This window comes from Pinus tabuliformis, chromosome 5_1 (assembly GCF_031772625.1).
Source record: "Pinus tabuliformis cultivar Carrire ecotype Pingquan chromosome 5_1, CPIR1, whole genome shotgun sequence".
Taxonomy (NCBI): Eukaryota; Viridiplantae; Streptophyta; class Pinopsida; order Pinales; family Pinaceae; genus Pinus; species Pinus tabuliformis.
Window position 1 is genome coordinate 271295012 of NC_142305.1, and position 14457 is coordinate 271309468.

Sequence of the window (14457 nt, forward strand, 5' to 3'; positions counted from 1 at the left end):
GTATGCAAATGGAAATTCATCGTTATTACAAAGAAAATATAAGTAACCTTGACTTCTTTGGAAGTAAATTGCTTGTGTTTTGTGCAAATAATGATAGGTTATTTTATTAATTGGAAATATCTCTCCAGACCCTTGAAAGTTGTAGGGATTTTTGTGTAAAGAGATTATTTATTTCATAGGAAGGTTTTGCATGGTTTCTACGAATTAATTTTGTTAAAACATGCATGAGAAATTTACATATTAAAAAGAGAGAAAGCATGTTGTTTTATTAAAACAATATATTGCAGGGATGTTGCTACTCTTGAAAAGACAATGCATGCGAATCCTGCAAACAAAAATATTTAAGAAGTCGTTGTGTAAAAAAATTAATTATTTCATTGAGAGGTTTTGCATGGTTTCTATGGATTAATTTTCTAAAAACATCCATGAGAAATTTACATATTAAAAAGAAAGAAACCATGTTGTTTTATTAGAATAATATATTGCAAGGATGTTGTTACTCTTGAAAAGACAATGCATGTGAATCCTGAAAACAAAAATATTTGAGAAGTCATACAACTTTTTGTAAAGAATGCATATGAACTTTCCATGGTAAAAGAAAAATAAACTATATTACTTTCTTCAACTAAAATGGCATGGTAAAAGATAAAGAAATAAAATTATTTTACTGAAAGAAAATCTCATGGTAAAAGATAAGTGAGGGATGTTGTTTTCTTGGAAAGAAAAAATTTGTGAAACCTGCATAAAGAAAGATTAAATAAATCATGATATTTTTCATGAAAATAATGTATGTAAACTTTTATTATGAAAACATAAAGAAAGTAAGTTATTTCATTAAGGAAAAGATTGCAAGGAAATTATGAGAGAAAATTAGATTATTAATTTCCTTGGAGATGTTATCATGATTCCTATAGACTCTTAATATGAATATGTGTGCGAGAATAATATCCATTATATTGGAATTATTGAAATATATTTCTATCTTAATTCTTGAAAAACAATATTAATTTTGTGCATCGTTATATTAGATTTCAAAGTGAAATGTCTTCTCATACATTATTAGATTCTTGGAAAAGAGAAAAGTTAATTAGATTAATTATCTTGGAAGGCTTTTGAGAATCAGTATGCATATATTACATATGTTATTTATTTAAATACTCCAAGGATTTGAGTGCAGAAATACATGCATAGGATTTTTGTGCATGCATTAATGAAAAATAAAGATTTCTTTCTTAAAACATGCATATGAATCTAGTTACTACAAGAACAAGAACACATGCTTGTTTCTTGAAAAGATTATGTGCATTGAGGTAAGGGTCATTTTGTTAGAAAAGGGCACATGTTGCATGTACAAAAGGTTAGTCATTGTGATATAGAAAATATGTTTTTGGGGTTAGATAGAGAAAGTTAATATGTAAATATTCTTGAAAAGAATAATATCTTGAAAATTTTGCCTGGCTAGATAAATTGTGCTAATTTTTTTATTTGGGTGCCTAAAACATTAAGTTAACCTTCTTATGATTACCTAGGTTTTATGCACAATGTATGGTTATCTATGGTAATTTATTGAAAGGGAAGCATGAGAAACTTGCATGTAGAATGATAGAGAAATGACGCTATATTAATTTCTTTTTGAAAAAGAAGTATGTATTTGTGTACCGAAAAATAATAGTTAATGGTGGTAGAATTCTAGAGGAGTAATATGTGTTGCATACATTAAAGAAGGGTTATAATGATAAGCTCTTGCATACACAAAGAGTAGTCTTTGGGTTATAGAGATATGTTATTTACAAGTATAAAAGAACTATTGATCTATATTTCTTTAGACAAACTATATGTGATTACTCTTATGCTATCATAACTATTATGTTAGTTCCTTTTGGAATAGGATCATGTATATACATGCAAGACATTTATTACCTTTTTTATGGAAACAATATACATTTGTATGTGTGAAATGATAGCATGTTGTGTTAGCTTACATTGGAAAATATTCTTTGCGAAAGAAGATGAATTACATGCACAAAATTAATATTAATGTGTTGGTTTCCTTGGAATATCTATATATATATATATATATATATATATATATATAATATATATATATATATATCTATATATCTATATATATATATATATATATATATATATATATATATATATACATATAGATATATGGGTTATGTTGGTACACTATTTGGAAAAGAAGACATGTATTTGTATGCTTTATTGCATTACTTTTATGGAAAGGAAAATATGCTTTTTCAAGCCCTATTATACTATATTTCCTCAAAAAGGAAACATGTCTTGCATGCTCTATTGCGTTAAGCATTATTTTCGAAAGTATATGTATTTGCATGCATAGGAACAACATTAATTGTGTTAGATTTCTTTACATGTTTGCATGCACCAAAATTAATAATTTAATGGCTATTTCTTTTGATAAAGTTTATGTAATTTACATGCATAAATATCATAACTTATGTGTTAGTTTCTTTTAAAGGAATGTTTGGATAGTGGTAGTGATCTGTCTTCAAAGAATGTGTGCTCATGTGAGGGGAATATTAGCTAATGTTGTATTTGTTATAGAAATGCATTGATGGTTATACAGTTATAACTAATTCATATGCAATGTTAAAGGAAGCGTGTTGCGATATTTTGTTTACATTTCATGAATGTACATGAATAGATCGTGAAGCACCACTAGTATATATTTATCTATTGGTTTGATTAGTAATTGATTTAATTATGATATCAAAGGTTGTTGGCAATAGTAGTTGCAGGAAAAGGCTGTGACATATAAGATGGATTAAGTTACTATTTAAATAAGGAATTGTTGAAGGGGGGGGGGGGGGGTGAATCAGTAATTAAGAAACTCTTTTTTATCCTATTATGCTTACAATCCCTTCTTATATTCTTTAACTTGTGAGAGCATTGATTCAAAAAACTATGAACCAACAATATTTTAGGCATGCCTATTAAAACAACAATCACATGAGCACCACATGTTTGACATGGTGTTTTTAATGTGGACACCTAGAGGGAGAAAACCACCAATTTGTTGTTTATGTATGATGTAAATTAAGCACCCACTTAATTTCATATGTTTGTTTGTTAGCACCCACTCACAAGAGCCACAAACCCCCTTTGTTTAACACCCAACAACCTACCAATAGGGACCAACCTCTTCAGTATACATGCACTGACATACTCTTGCCACTGCTCTACTATTTCGTACATTTTTCAAAATGAAAACAGAGGCATACAATCATAGAAGTAAGGTACCAATAAATGGATGTTCATAGATTCCACTTTTTCACTCTTCCTAATGTGCTCAGTTGTAGTAGATATCCTCTTGGTTCTCACAACAACACTTCCTATACACTCTGCCTTCACTGTCAAGGGCTCTTCATTGACTCCTCTTCAACACTAATCTTGTAATTCTTGACACAACCCTCTCGTTTAAATATTAGATATAGTCCTCTAAGGTTCTCCATCCTCTCTGTAATGATGTGCTTCACTCACAACACAACACACTCACACATTTGCTCAAATACCCCATCTTCTCCATTGTCGGTGATGGTTTTTGTGCCACTAAGGCACTCTTCCCAACGAAGCCTTTGCGATTTATCCTTTAGCTTCCCAACTGTACTTAGGCAAGGGTCACCTTCCCTCTCTCGCATCTTCTGGTGGTTTCTTGTCATAGTACCACAAAATAGAGATGGACCTTACAGTTCTCCTTAATCTGACTGTGTACAACTCCCATACTAAGAAATTATATTTCAGGTGACCTGCACACTTCTCTCGGAGTCCCAATCTCATGTATCACTCCATATATATTTGACATATCACATATGTTGCTGCTCTATTCTCATTTAATACAACCATTCATGCAAGCGAATCAGTCAATCGCTTCTTTCATTCTCTTGAATTTATATCATTTACAAATGTCATCCTTGATTTATTATTACAGAGTCTTATGTAGGTTCATCCCCTTTCAAACTACCAACTCCTATGTTCCTTCATTCAATCTCGCAGCTACTGACCCATACACATTTAACTCTTTGTATTTTCTTATCAAAGAAATTCCACATCATTGCAATGTTGTGATACTCTTGAGTGTTGATATATTTATCTCCTCTTATGCTAAGCTCCTTAAGAATTTCTCCTCCATGGGACCGAGCATTGTGACATGCCTCTTAGCATTAAGCTGCCAATCCTTCAGATACTGTTGAGGGCCATTCATCCTTTGTTAATTGTTTTTCAGCCTTCATTCTTGCAACTCTCACGACCATGTTCCAATGCAATAGTGGAAGCCCCTTTATCGTAACTTTTCCAAACTCCAACTATTCTAGAGTTCTGATGTCTTCATCTTCTGATATGATGATCTCCAATTTGATGTCATCACTTCATGTGGAGACTCCTTAGTGGTACCACATGTCACCTGGTTCTCAATGATTAGAGTACCCAATAAAGTTAAATATTCCTGACACGTGTCATCTCATGCTACCATGTCATGCTAATGTCAGATGCCACTATGGATTATTCAAGCCAATCATATGTTGCCATATGTGCTGCTAAAGGAGAGAGAAGATGGTCCGTTAATCTTTGGTTCTACACCGAAATCCTTTGTTAATCTTCTTTTGGCATTCATTGGTGGTTACAAAGGCTTATCGACACTTATCATATGTCGCATATTTTAAAGGTTCCTAACTTTAAGACGTTCTGATATTTTGAACCTCGATATGTCAATGCTCCAATGTGCTAAGGCTACAACCTCCGATGTGCCACTGAGGCTAAGCCTTCGATGTTCCAGTGTCCAGATTATCGAGATGTCGATGCACCGATATCTCGATCCTTCAATATGTCAATACACCAATATGCTAACCTCTAACATTTTGATCCCTGATGATTGGTATCCATATTTCTGATATGCCAATTTGTTGATATTTAGAACCTTTAATATGCTAATATTCCTTCCTTCTTAAGGCTTCACAACCATTTTGTCAAACATACCATTTATTTTGATCAAGGAATCCATTTCTGAAATTCCTCATATCATCGGAAAACTCTTCTAGAGAAATTTTCAATGGATAGTGTCTGATATAGATTTTGAGTCATTCTACTACTTGGAAGGTGACTTAAAACCTCTTTCCTCATTGACTCTTTGGAAAGCTAAAAAAAAACTACCATGATGATCATTTTATGGATTTTTCAGTAAGCCTTCTACTTTGATGATTCTCTATAAAGCACTTCAACTACCATGGGATTCCTCCTAAACATCCAATCATCATCCTAACCCTTTCTAACCCTTGTGCGACATCAATGAAAACAATTGAACAACAATGCATACACCATCAAATGTCCAACAATCACCCCCTTTCTCATTGATGGCAACACCATAAGCTCCCCCTCAGGCCAGGCATAGTCTGCTTTGATGCCTTACTCTGATGCCAATATTCTCCACCTTTGACATGAGTGGCAAAGAATATTTCATGAGAATTCCCCCTGAACCATTGCAATCTAATCTCCCATGAGTTCCACATGCTGTGTAGCTACCATGACCTTTTAAAATGAAGTCATCTTGAGGGAGGAGTCACAACCCCTATCTGCTCCTTGGAATACTCAAATGGTTATCTTGCTAGTGTCTTGGTAAATATACCTACCAATTTCTCTATAGTGGGTACATATTCAAGTCTGATAGTGTTGGCTACAACCTATTCCCTAAAGAAATGGAGCTTGATATGAATATGCTTAGTCTTTGAATGCATGACAGTGTCTTTGGAGATGTTGATGGCACTTGTGTTGTTACACATTATTGAAACAGGATCAGAAAACTCTACCTGTATATATTTCAAGGCTTGCTTCATCCCTAGAATTTGCATATAACAGGTAGTAGCATAAATATCCTCCACTTCAGTAGTCGAAAGAGAAATGGAACCCTATTTCTTGCTGACCCATGACAACAAGCATTTTCCTAGGAAGAAAGTTGCACTAGAAGTACTCTTCATGTCATCAAGACTACTAGCCCAATTTGCATCATTGTACGCTTTCAACTTGAAATATTCGTTGTTATCATACCACAATCCATACTTCGTTGTACCTTCAAGATATTTGAAGACCCTCTTGTCAGCAACGACATGAATTTCTCGTGGAAAAGCCTGAAATCTTGCCACAGTCCTCCCTGCTTTCATAATGTTCAGCCTTGAAGTTATCAGATATAGTAAGCTTCCTGTCATGGTCTTGTATTCAGTTTGATTTACTGACAGTATTCCATCTTCTTTGCATAATTTGTAGCTTGCAGTCATGGGCGTTCTGAGTGGCTTGCAATATTTCATTCCAAATTTCTTCTGATTTTCCTTGAGATATTTGGATTGGGATATAAACACTTCTTGTGGAGACTGAGTAATTTGTAGACCCATAAAGAAGGTCAATTCTCCAGTCATGGACATTCAAAATATGTCTGCATACATTTCAGAAATTGATGCCCCAACTGTTCCATATTGCTGCCAAACATTATATCATCCACATACACAGCTACTATGAGTAGAGGGTTACCTTTAGATTTTACATAAAGATTATTGTCAACTATGCCTTTCTTAAACCCTTGTTGCTGAAGATGCATATCCAACTTTTCATATGAAGCTCTAAGGGTCTGTTTTAATCCATACAGGGCCTTCTTTAGTTTTCATATGATCCCTTCATTGGAGGTGAGTAGAAATCCTTCTGACTTCTCAATGTAAAGCTCCTCTTCTAAATCCCCATTGATAAAGGTAGACTTCACATACACTTGCTATACCTTCATATTCTTGTGGATGGAGGGATAAAGAAATACTCTTATAGCTTCTACTCGAGCTAATGGTGCAAAGGTTTCTTTGAAATCTACCTATTCTATTTGGGCATAACCTTTACAGACCAATTGAGCTTTGTTTCTGATTACTTGACCCTCTTCATTCAATTTATTCTTGATAACCATTTCGTTCCAATAGTATTTTTCTCTCTTGGCCTTGGAACAATATCCCATGTATCATCCTTTTCAATCTGGTTAAGTTTTTCATTCATGTCTTTCACCCAGAACTTATCTTCACTTGCTTGACAAAGGTTCTTAGGTTCTATCTGTGATAGTAGAGCCAGATTCACATACCTTATATTGCCAACAAATTTTCTTCTGGTTTCAATTCCATGTATTTGATCTCGAAGAATATGACTCTTAGGGTGTTCCTTTTGTACGTATCTAGATGGTGTATTTGGCTTTGAAGTCATCCCTGCTTCGTCATCTTCATTGTCTGAATATGTTTCTTCCATATCCATGGACCTCAAATTTGAAATTTCTTCATCATCTAAGTTCATATGTCTTTTAGAGGATTGAGGTTTCCAACCTACCTCATCTACTATTACGACCTTGTAATCCACAATCATTCTTGTCTGATTGTTATAACACTTATATACTTTTCTTCCAATAGACTACTCGAGAAATATCCCTTCTTCGGTGCGTGAATATAACTGCCTAGGGTTCCTTCATTCCTTTTAATGAAGAGCTTTCTTCCAAACATATTTAGATGTTTAACTGATGCAATTCTTCCGTTCTGTGACTCATACAAATTTTTATCAATATTATGCCTGAGTTAAGTTATGTTTTCCATATATACTACTACCTAGGTTGCTTCTCCCCAGAAGTTGTGAGACACTCTTGCTTCATCTAACATTACTCTTTCTATTCATACCCTTTATGACTCCATTTTACTGAGGAGCTCTAGCCACTGAGTATTGCCTCCTGTTGTTGTGCTCTTCATTGAATCCCTCAAATTCTCTCGAGGTGCACTCTCCCCCTCTGTTTGATCTTAAGAATTTTATCTTTAATTCTTTGTCATTTTGTACTTGAGGTTTAAAGTTCTTGGAATGCTTGAGCACTTTTGAGTTTTAATTTAAGAGGACAGTCCAAATAGCCTTGGTGAAATCATCAATGAGCAGCATGAAATATCTCTCTCCTTTTGAGGTTCTTTCTCTGGTTAGGCAACAAATTTCTTTGTGAATGAGCTCTAGAGGACAGGATGAGGATAACTCCTTCGATTTGAAATAAGTCCTAGTCTACTTGCCAAACTGATATGACTTGCAGATTGTGTTATTAGGCTTTGACAGTCTTGGTAATCCTCTTACTACTCCCATCTTGCTTACTTTTATCAAACTGTCAAAATTTATATTCCAAAACCTCATGTGCCACAACCGTGGTTCACTTGCCTTCCTTAAATAACAGTTAATGTAGGAATTCTGCAAATTCTGTACAAATCTCCCTCTGAGACCATATAGAAAATTTGATTGTAGATTAACCCGATAATGCAATATAACTAAAGGAAAATACTATAATCTACTTCTACTATCAATTTGTGGAAGCTTAAAGATTGAGCAAGATCAAGCTGAACACATATAACTAGAAGAAGAAGAATCAATGCACAATACACATGAAAATACTTTGGGGAAAGCCTCAACTAAAAACCCCACTATTTGTATTATCATACAAGGTATAAATACATTAGAATTATACAAAGCCTTAGCTCTCACAGCGAGCCAGCTCTCAATACAATCCTCTTGGATGCTCATAGGTAAACAAAGCTTCTCACAAGCCTTCTCCTTTGACCTCCTAGCTCCTATTTCCTTGTGTAGTTCCTCTGGGATGATTTCCATCACCCAGTGGAACACTGCTCTTACACACTGCTCTAACACACTGTTAGAACCGCACAATCCTTAAGGAAAATTACCTTGATTACATGAATGATTTTCCTTTATAGGAAAACACATGCAACTAATAGTGCATTATCCTTGACATTTAGCTCAATTGGGTCTTTTTCAGAATAGACATGCATGAGTTTCTGGTGAGGGAATATTTAGTTATCTGGAGCACACAGGTTGAGTGAATGCATGCATCAAATCACTAATGACTCACAATTAGTTCCTCAAATAGTTTGGAACTAATTTAACTAGACTTAACTCAGTAAACTGAGCTAACAAATTACAACTCAAAAATAACTCAATCTTATCTCCTTAATTAAGGGGTAATCTCCTTAATTTAAGGGAAAAATCTTGCATGACTTTAGAAAGACTTCTAACCTGAATTTATCCAACTAATTAATCCATAATGAATTAATTAATTATTTCCAAGCAGCTGGTGAGACTAAATTCGATTTTAATTCACAATTTTAATTGAAGGACAAATTGAAATTGGAATTTCTGGATTCTATTTTTATCATTTCTTATTGCTATTTTCAACACTACCTCTCAACAAGAAAGGAATTCAAATTGATCCCAATCGTGAACCTTTGGAATGTTATACATGCAACACTTCTCTCTGGTGTTGTTTCTCCAGCAACTCTAGAAACAAAAAAAAACATCCAACTTGAATCAGCATGATGCATCTGTCATCAAAGTCTCTAACTGCTATTACCTTTGTCAACTGAAAACTTTGTGCTTCTGCTGACTCAACCTTTCTACACTGTTTTCAATCCTTCTCTGTGCTCTTCAATATCTAACTACTCTAGCCTCTGTCACTTTGATCTCTGACTACATCAATTCCACTAATTCCCCCTACTACTATGTACTTTGGGCTCTCGTAGCAAGGTATGATCCATGAGATAAAACCTCTCAATGGACCCTGCCCAATTTCAGCCTTCTTGGGACTATCATTTCACATGACCCCACATCACACCTAGAGGTATGGTTGCATGTGATCCCTCTGTCCACTTCTCCAATTGTGGCTCCTCTACAATTGTCTGAGACTTCTTCTAGCGCTGCATGTTCAGAGGTAATTTACTCTCCCTCTCAACCACCAAATCTCTAACATTTGCCTTGCTCCTCAAGGCTTTGCATGCATCTTCAACATCAACAGCATACAGGTTCTTAACTCATGAGCCAATTTGTTTCACCTGTCTCATGATGATGTGTCTAAGGAACACCTTTCCTTTACTGATGACACCATCATAGCCTTTTTCCTCCAACATCACGACCGATACCAAGTTCCAACATCGTGACTGATACTAAGTTCTTCTTCAATCCAGGCACATACTTCATATCTGTCAAGGTGATAGGAGCTCCATGTTCCCTCTAAAAAGCAATCGTTCCCACTCTTGAAACTTTATAACTTTCATCGTCAACCATCTCTATGCACATCTTGAGGTCTTTCTCCTCCAAGGTACTGAATAAACTTTTATCATCGGTCATGTGGAATGAGGCTCGACTGTCAAGATACCAGACATAACCCATCAATGACACCATGCGTGTGATGAGGGTAATGTCTATTTCAAGTTGAGAGGCTAATGCGTCACCTTTTGATCCTTTCAAGGATCCCTTCTTGGACTTCTTCTATAGGCAATTAGTCGCATAATGTCCCATCTTGTGACAATTAAAGCATATCACTTTAGACTTGTCACCCTTCTTCCCTCCATGAGAAGAATTTTATTTGGAATGGGAATCCTTCTCCTTCCCTTTCCTTGCCTTACTCGCTAAGACTATATTTTCTTCATCATCATCCTTGGATGAGGAACCATCTCGAGTGCTCCTCTTGATCTCCTCCTGCATGAGATCTGACCAGAGTTGTTCCAAATACGACATTTTCTCCCTTCCTTTCATAGAGTCTTGGTAGCTATTCTAGCTCTTTGGAAGGCCAAGGAGAGCGAGGCTCACCATATCATCATCGAAAGTAGTTATTCCCACACTGCTAAGCTCATATTTGCAAGTTATGAGGTTGTTTAGATATGTGGAAATAGTATAATCGTTCTCCATCTTGATTCTTCGAAGCTTATCATTGAGCGCCAATTTCCTCTGGTCGCTACTCTTTTGGTAGAGGTCCTTCAATGTCTTCCACATTGAAAATAGAGTATCCTTCCTATGGTGACTCGAGACAATATGGTCTCAAACTCCCTCAAGGATGATCCATCTCACATTCACCACACATTTCTTCCACTCAGCCAACTCTTGTGAATTAGTTGAAGCTGGCTTTTGGATTTCTTGATCAATGAATTCCTTCGATCTGTTGTATTCTAATACATCCTCCATGCGATCTTTCCATGCTATGTAATTGGAGCTACCTTCCAAGGCATACTTGAGTCTCAAGCCATAGAACACCATTGGCCAACCTTGAAGTATGATATGAATTCAATTTGCACATGCAACCCCAAACTTCAAACTTCTAATTCTCTTCTCCGTATGATGTTCATAGCTCCAATAAACTTGGCTCTAATACCATGTAGAAATTCTGCAAATTCTCTACAAATCTCGCTCTGAGACCATATAGAAAATCTAACTGTAAATTAACTTGATAATGAAATATAACTAAAGCAAAATACTATAATCTACTTCTACTATCAATTTACGGAAGCTTAAATATTGAGTAAGATTGAGCTGAACACATATAACCAAAGAAGAAGAATCAATGCATAATACACATGAAAATACTTTGGGGAAAGCCTCAGCCAAAAACCCCACTATATGTATTATCATACAAGGTGGAAATACATCAGAATTATACAAAGCCTTAGCTCTCACAGCTATCCAGCTCTCAGTACAATCCTCCTAGATGCTCACAGGTAAAAAAAGCTTCTCACAAGCCTTCTCCTCTTCCCTCCAAGCTCCTATTTCCTTACGCAGTTCCTCTGGGATGATCTCCTTCACCTAGTGGAACACTTCTCTCACACACTGCTCTAACACACTGTCAGAACTGCGCAATCCTCAAGGAACCTTACCTTGACTGCATGCATGATTTTCCTTTATAGGAAAACACATGCAACTGATAGTACATTGTCCTTGACATTTAGCTCAACTAGGCCTTTCTTAGAATAGACATGCATGAGTTTCTGTTGAGGGAATCTTCAGTTATCTAGAGTACACTGGTTGAGTTCATGCATGCATCAACTGACTGATAACTCAAAATTAGTTCGTAAAATAGTTTGGAACTAATTTAACTGGACTTAACTCAGTGAACTGAGATAACCAATTACAACTCAAATATAACTCAATATTATCTCCTTAATTAAGGGATAATCTCCTTAATTTGAGGGATAACTCTTGCATGACTTTAGAAAGAATTCTAACTTGAATTTCTCCAACTAATTAATCCATAATGAATTAATTAATTATCTCCAAGTCGCTGGTGAGACTAATTTCAATTTTAATTCACAATTTTAATTCAAGGACAAATTAAAATTGGAATTTCTGGATTCTATTTTTATCATTTCTTGTTTCTATTTTCAACAGTTAACCATGGAATTATAAAACACATATACATTATTGTGGGTTCGAATTTCCTTTCCCACCAATTTTCCATTCTTTATTGTGTCGATCTCACAACCTTTAAATCAAAGGGTAACATCATAGCCATTATCACACATTCGACTACAATTTAGGAGATTGTGCTTGAGACATTTTACATACATCACATTCTACGCTTCTGTTTTTTATGAATACTAGCTACACATTGACTCTCACATGTCCCCTGGGAAGAATACTACAAAATTTCTTCTATGATCTACTAAATCCTTGATGTGGACTTTTATATTCAATTAGTAGACTTATATTCTATATCAATCCTTAAGCATAAATTATAACTTGGAAAACAAAAGAAATCATGTCATTCAACTAGTAATATTAGAGCATATGAACTTAATTTTTATGAGGAATCAACACGACCATTAATGGAATGTTATCATGAATATATTGTACCCAACACTGCCATAATCATGATCATAGTCCTACTGGCATAGTTGAAAGTATGATTGGCATATATCTTAAGCAATATGAATAGTTATCTAAATGAGCCTCAATGGATGCCATTCACGTCATAAAGGGTAATTCATAGCATAGAAAAGCTAAACCACGGACTATGGAATTTAACACCTTAAAAACATAATTACTCCTCATACATAATTGTCTTTTGCCTAAATATTCACCCTTTTTCCATCATCTCAAGAACCAAGATTATACATGCATCATACATTCACAACTTAGAAAACCTTAAGAGTAATGAATCATATGGTAGCACCATGAAATTTTAACTCATAAGCTCAAATATGTGACAACAAAAAGAGTAAGGGGCCACATACAGTACATTCCATGCAAGTGGTTCAAACAAGAGGAATTGGAAAGAATGTCACTTGTAGAACTGAGCACCACCATCGAACCTAGAACTCACTTTCACCAGTTCACCGATGAGACGAGAATTCTTGCCATGGATAAAATTCCTATGTTGATCTCCTCAATGGGTATTTAATACCATCTTTCATGATATGGCTTCCATTAGGGGCATCCCATTTTTATGGATCTTTTTTATCCATTTGCCTAGGCTTTTCGAAGAAAATTCTCACCTTTTCCTCATAAAATCTTGCCTTTCTCTCCCACAAGGTTTTTATGATTTTCTTAAAATTAGCATATTTCTTTAGTTAAGTAAATTAATGGATATTTATCTCCAACCATCAAGCTTATCTAGAATTTTATCCAGAAGCTTTATCATGAAAGAATTATCCATTCCCATTCACCAATGGGATTTGGAAACAATCTCATCCCTTCGTGTCTCGATTTTCCAATTGATTCAATTATTTTATTTATTTAATGATAAAGTATTTAATTTTCTTGTTACACATCAAACCTATCGTTTCTTAGCTTAAGTTAGCAGACTTTTACATACAATGGAGGGGTGTTACATTTACCCTTCATTCTTGTTGGCGCATTGTTTCCAAAAGTGACATTGCTTCCTATATATTTTTCTTTAAGCGATATAAATTTTACTTTTTCCCCAGTCATCTATTTGGAACAACCACTATCCATATACCATTTGTTTTCTTAATTATGAGCTGATAAGGAAAGTCCACATTGCATGCCTTTTTAGTCATCCCTTTCTAGCATCCATTATCCTCTTGGATAGTTGTGTTGATCCAAACTTAAAATGAACACAACAACTTATAGACATAGTAATAAACACAGAGATGTAGCAGAAAACAATTCCTTTCATTAATAGAAAAATATTGAACTATGTTTACAAACATAATGGAAATAAGATAGCTAAGGCGATGGTATCTTATCTCTGAGAAGAGATGCGGTGTCTACATGCCTTTGAAATATGTTACAATGAGGCTCAAGAAACTGTTTATTATTGGAAAACATGAGAAAACCATAAACAACCAAAAACCTAACCCCGGGAGATTTAACACCAAGAGTTTGTGGGCCCTATTGGGGTTAGTTGGGCAGAAAACTTCTCGGGGTCGTAACTTGGTCACATTATCTTCGTTTGGCACATACGATACTTTATTGGAATGGTCTCTTTGAGTACTATAAGTTTTGTTATAGCCATTTCCTATTTTTATGGGCCTCCCATGCACAACAAAAAAATGTCGTTAGGGGGGTCAAAACTGGTCCGAAAGTTCACGACCCGAAAAACTACTAACAATAGTAAATGCTTAAATGAACAAGGAAACT